This window comes from Nerophis ophidion, linkage group LG04 (genome assembly GCF_033978795.1).
Source record: "Nerophis ophidion isolate RoL-2023_Sa linkage group LG04, RoL_Noph_v1.0, whole genome shotgun sequence".
Classification (NCBI taxonomy): domain Eukaryota; kingdom Metazoa; phylum Chordata; class Actinopteri; order Syngnathiformes; family Syngnathidae; genus Nerophis; species Nerophis ophidion.
The window spans coordinates 27,775,829-27,781,953 of record NC_084614.1 but is presented as its reverse complement, the minus strand read 5'-3'; positions in this window follow the sequence as shown (position 1 = coordinate 27,781,953).

Sequence of the window (6,125 nt, the reverse complement as noted above, 5' to 3'; positions counted from 1 at the left end):
GACGACGGGGCTGGAGCCCACACCAGCGTCTCCGACGACTCCTGCGGCTCCCAGGCCGCCTCCGACGACTCCTGCGGCTCCCAGGCCGCCTCCGACGACTCCTGCGGCTCCCAGGCCGCCTCCGACGACTCCTGCGGCTCCCAGGCCGCCTCCGACGACTCCTGCGGCTCCCAGGCCGCCTCCGACGACTCCTGCGGCTCCCAGGCCGCCTCCGACGACTCCTGCGGCTCCCAGGCCGCCTCCGACGACTCCTGCGGCTGCAGCACCCGCATCATCCTCGCCAGCTGCACTCGGGCCTGCTTTGGCTGCAGTCCCCGCACCCTCGTCTGCTGCTTCCAAGCCTGCTGGGATTTCGGTGCTGAGGCGTCGTCCACCACGTCGACCACGGGCGTGGCCTCTGCGAGGTCATCCTCCTCGCCAGATACTCCCTCCTCCATGTCGGCCACGGATGTGGCCGTGCCCGGGTCGTCCGCCTCGCCGGGCACCTCATCCTGCGAGGCGGCCACTAATGTGGCCTTTTCGAGGTCGCCCGCCAAAACTTTTTCGGCAGCAGCGTTCCACCCGCCGCCGCCACATGATGTGTCCTCGGTGGATTCGGGGACATGCGATCTGGCGACCCTCCACCATGGACTCCTTCCGCCCTCCCTTCGTTTGTGAACTTTCTGGTTTTGGGAGGGGGTTCTCTTTATTGCAGTTTTTTGGGGGCATCTGGGATCTGCCCCTTAAGGGGGGGGTAATGTTGTGATCCGGCTTCCGGATCACACATCTCTAGCATGTTTGTCTTTTTTGTATTGTCCTACTATGTTTTGATCATGTTTTGGACTCTACCGATCCCGTTTGTTAGCGCACTTCCTTATTTACATTCATCACCATGACAACTTATTTGCTCCTCCTGCATGGCTCATTCACACACCGGTTTGTAATTATGTTTTCTGTATTTAAGCCCCTCTGCTACCTAGTTCGCTCTCGCCAGTTTGTTTGCACCTGCAACCGTTACGTGAGTGGTCTCTGATTATTTTTCTGCTTGCTAAATGTAGCTTGCCTCCGCGCGCTTGGCTCGCGCTTTATGGACTTCGAACTCTGTCTTCTGTGTATATTAGCATTTAGTTTTCTGTGCTCAGACACGCCTTTGATTTGCTCTTTTGTACCAGTGTTCTTTTGTAACTTCATATTAAAAGGCTGTTCATACCTTCATTCCTGCCTGCTGTGATCCTGCGCATCGAGAGGCGACACTCCCCGCGCATCCACGATGCCGCGCAAACGTAACATGTTTAATAATTTTGGCCACTTTACACACAATGCACAAACACCATCAACAATGATACTCCGTGTACAGTACATATTTACAGACTTCTTTGGTATACCAATAGATGGAGCATGGGTACTTCTATTTGAGAGTCAAAACTGGTTTAGGTGTTTTGTGGGTACATCTTAATATCACATTATATATATCATGGATGAGATAGGCTCCAGCACCCCCTGTGACCTCGAAAGGGACAAGCGGAAGAAAATGGATGGATGAATATAAAAACACATTTTCCTGTACCGAAAGAAGTACAATTTTATATCAGAAACAATGTTTTATTGCTGTTTAAATATAATTTGATGAGCACAAGTGCCCTGTGCAGTATACCTATAGCAGGCCCATTTTGGGGTATTTGGGGGCCCTAGGCAAATGGGGGACCTGGGGACGCCAACATTTCCCCCCCAAAAAACTGAATATCTTCAACCGATTGAAGCACATCACACACACTAATTTCAGTCCTAAACATTTGTAACTATAACACGTTTTTTTATTGCATTTATAACATCCATCCGTTTTCTACTGCTTATTTCCTTTGGTGCCGCGGAGGAGGGGGGGGGGGGGGGGGGGGGGGCGCTGGTGCCTATCTCAGCTACAATCGGGCGGAAGGCGAAGTACACCCTGGACAAGTCTCCACCTCATCACAGCATTTAAAACACACATATATCAATATGTATGCTTTGTATCAAATGTGTAAATAACATAAATATAACAGAAAATTAACCCAACATTAATATGTATACAAAATATAATACAAAAATATGCAAATAACATTAAAAATATATAAAATATTTACAATGCACACACAGACAATAATGTTGGGTTCTTAATGAGATAACTTTATAAATCAAAATGTAAAATAATGTTTATATTTGAACATACTTCCAACTTGTGTTGCATCAGCCTTGGTAGGTTATGTGGGCATAAGCTAATTGATGAAGTGGATGCAGACTCAAACTTGATTTATTTTATTTTGTCCTCCTCAGAAACAAGAGGGTAAGTTGATGACACTGTTGGAAAAAAGAGAATCAATTGATAAATTTTGCATGCGTACAGTGCAACAAGCGAACATTTGCTAACTTAAATATTAGCACAGGGCATAAATTTTGAAAATACGACATGTCCAGGTGTGACCTCACAGGACATTGAGTGTGAATATGTCATTTGAAATATGACATAGGTATGTACAACCAGATTAGAGAATTACATTTCCTCATTACTGGTGTTTGAGACATCAATTTGAAGAGGAAGTGGGCATAGCAATTTGAGCAAAGCATCTTGAAGGACAAAATAGTTGTATTTCAATTCATATAGTTGTAATTGCTTCAATTGAAATCTTAGGTCTTTCCAATATTTTGCACAACAAAGTGGGTGGGGTGTCAGTATCTGTTGTGACCACCATTTGTCTAACGCAGTGCAACACATCTCCTTCCCATTGAGTTGATCAGGTTGTAGATTGTGGCTTGTGGAATGATGATCCACTCCTCTTCAATGGCTGCGCAAAGTTGTGGGATTTTGGCAGGAACTGGAACATGCTATCGTACACGGCGATCCACAGCATCCCAAACATGCTCAATGGGTGACATGTCCTGGCCATGCAAGAAATGGGATGTTTTTAGCTTCCCCAGGGTGAATGGCACAACAATTGGCCTCAGGATCTTGTCACGGTATCTCTGTGCATGCAAAATGTCATCAATAAAAGGCACTTGCGTTTGTTGTCCATAACATTTGACTTCCCACAGGATCTTGTCACGGTATCTCTGTGCATTCAGAATGCCATCAATAAAAAGCACTTGTGTTTGTTGTCCAGAACATTTGCCTTCCCATACCATAACACCAACCCATACCATGGGCCACTCGATTCACACTGTTGACTGCTATCCCACACGATGCCACGCACGGTGTCTGCCATCTATCTGGTCTGAACAGTGAAAACCAAGATTTATCCGCGTAGAGAACACCTCTTTAACGTGCCAGATGCCATCGGTTGTGAGCATTTTCCCTTACGACGACGAACTGCCGTCAGGTCGAGACCTTGATGTGGATGACAAGCATGCAGATGAGCTTCTCTGAGATGGTTTCTCACAGTTGGTGCAGCAATTCTTTGGTAATGCAAACCAATTGTTGCAGCAGCTGCCCGGGTGGCTGGGCTCAGACAATATTGGAGGTACAGTACACCTGCTGGATGTGGAGGTCCTGGGCTGATGTGATTACACGTGGTCTGCGGTTGCAAGGCCGGTTGGATGTACTGTCAAATTCTCTGAAACGCCTTTGTAGCTGGCTTATGGTAGAGAAATGAACATTCAATTCATGGGCAACAGCTCTGGTGGACATGCCAACTGCATGCTTCCTCAAAATTTGCGACATCTGTGGCCTCCTACCGGTCAGACGTGCCCTAAACACCTCCCTAGGAAGGCGTTCGGGTGGCATCCTGACCAGATGCCCGAACCACTGGAGTCACGCTGTTTAATCAACATCTTGATTTGCCACACCTGTGAGGTGGAATGGATTATCTTGGCAAATAAAAAATGGTCACTAACACTGAATTAGGAAGGTTTATGAACAATATATACAAACCCCGTTTCCATATGAGTTGGAAAAATTGTGTTGGATGTAAATATAAACGGAATACAATGATTTGCAAATCCTTTTCAAACCATTTTCAATTGAATGCACTACAAAGACAAGATATTTGATGTTTAAACTCATAAACTTTATTTTTTTTGCAAATAATAATTAACTTAGAATTTCATGGCTGCAACACGTGCCAAAGTAATTGGGAAAGGGGATGTTCACCACTGTGTTACATCACCTTTTCTTTTAACAACACTCAATAAACATTTGGGAACTGAGGCAACTAATTGTTGAAGCTTTCAAAGTGGAATTCTTTCCCATTCTTGTTTTATGTAGAGCTTCAGTCGTTCAACAGTCCGGGGTCTCCGCTGTCGTATTTTACGCTTCATAATGCGCCACACATTTTCGATGGGAGACAGGTCTGGACTGCAGGCGGGCCAGGAAAGTACCCACACTTTTTTACTACTATACAAGTACAACCATGTTGTAACACGTGGCTTGGCATTGTCTTGCCGAAATAAGCAGCGGCGTTCATGATAACGTTGCTTGGATGACAACATATGTTGCTCCAAAACCTGTATGGACCATTTAGCATTAATGGTGCCTTCACAGATGTGTAAGTTACCCATGGGCACAAATACACACCCATACCATCACAGATGCTGGCTTTTGAACTTTGAACCTATAACAATCCGGATGGTTATTTTCCTCCTTGTTCCGGAGGACACCACGTCCACATTTCCAAATATAATTTGAAATGTGGACTCGTCAGACCAAAGAACACCTTTCCACTTTGCATCAGTTCATCTTAGATGAGCTCGGGCCCAGCGAAGCCAGCGGCGTTCCTTGGTGTTGTTGATAAATGGGTTTTGCTTTGCATAGTAGAGTTTTAACTTGTACTTAGTTACTGACAGTGGTTTTATAAAGTGTTCCTGAGCCCATGTGGTGATATCAATTACACGTTAATGTCTGTTTTCGATGCAGTACCACCTGAGGGATCAAAGGTCCGTAATATTATCGCTTACGTGCAGTGATTTCTCTAGATTCTCTGAACCTTTTGATGATTTTACGGACCGTAGATGGTAAAATCCCTAAATTCCTTGCAATAGGTTGTTGAGAAATGTTGTTCCAAAACTGTTCGACAATTTGCTTACAAATTGGTGACCCTTGCCCCATCCTTGTTTGTGAATTACTTAGCATTTCATGGAAGCTACTTTTATACCAAATCATGGCACCCACCTGTTCCCAATTAGCCTGCACACCTGTGGGATGTTCCAAATAAGTGTTTGATGAGAATTTCTCAACTTTATCAGTATTTATTGCCACCTTTCCCAACTTCTTTGGTGCCATCAAATTCTAAAGTTAATGATTACTTGCAAAAAAAATTTTTTAGCAGTTTGAACATCAAATATGTTGTCTTTGTAGCATATTCAACTGAATATGGGTTGAAAATGATTTGCAAATCATTGTATTCCGTTTATATTTACATCTAACACAATTTCCCAACTCATATGGAAATGAGGTTTGTACACACGCACGCATGTACGCATGCATGCGCGTGCGCGCGCACACACACACGCACACACACACACACACACACACACACACACACACACACATACACTCACACACACACGCACACACACACACACACGCAGACATACATACATTCACTCACACGTTTACACACACATTCACATCTAAACTCATATACAAACACATATATACAAATAAATACACACAAATATATATACATATCATTATATATATGTATATCTACATATACACATGCGCATACATACACACATTAACACACATATATACTGTACATACATACACAGATTTCACCATATGTATACATACATACGTACAGACACACATACACTTATATATAAATAATTAAACACATAAATAAGAACAAAATAAAATAAATAAATAAATAAAACACAAGAGAGGGACTATCGCAGGGCAGCTGGGCAGCACCGCCTGGGCTCCAACACTGGAGGCAAGGGGCCTTTAAGCGGGATTCTGACATTGTCTTAGACATTATTCTGATATTTTTATTGCCTTTTCCGATCATAATATAACAAAGTTGTTGTTGCTGTTAAATTTGAATACATGACTAGTTGTTATCATGGGGCACCTGTTCAGCTGGTGCCCCAAGGCAATTGCTTAATTTACTTACTGGGTTGCGACGGGCCTGACCTATAGATATATCAAAACATTACTGAAAATGACCTACAGTTTT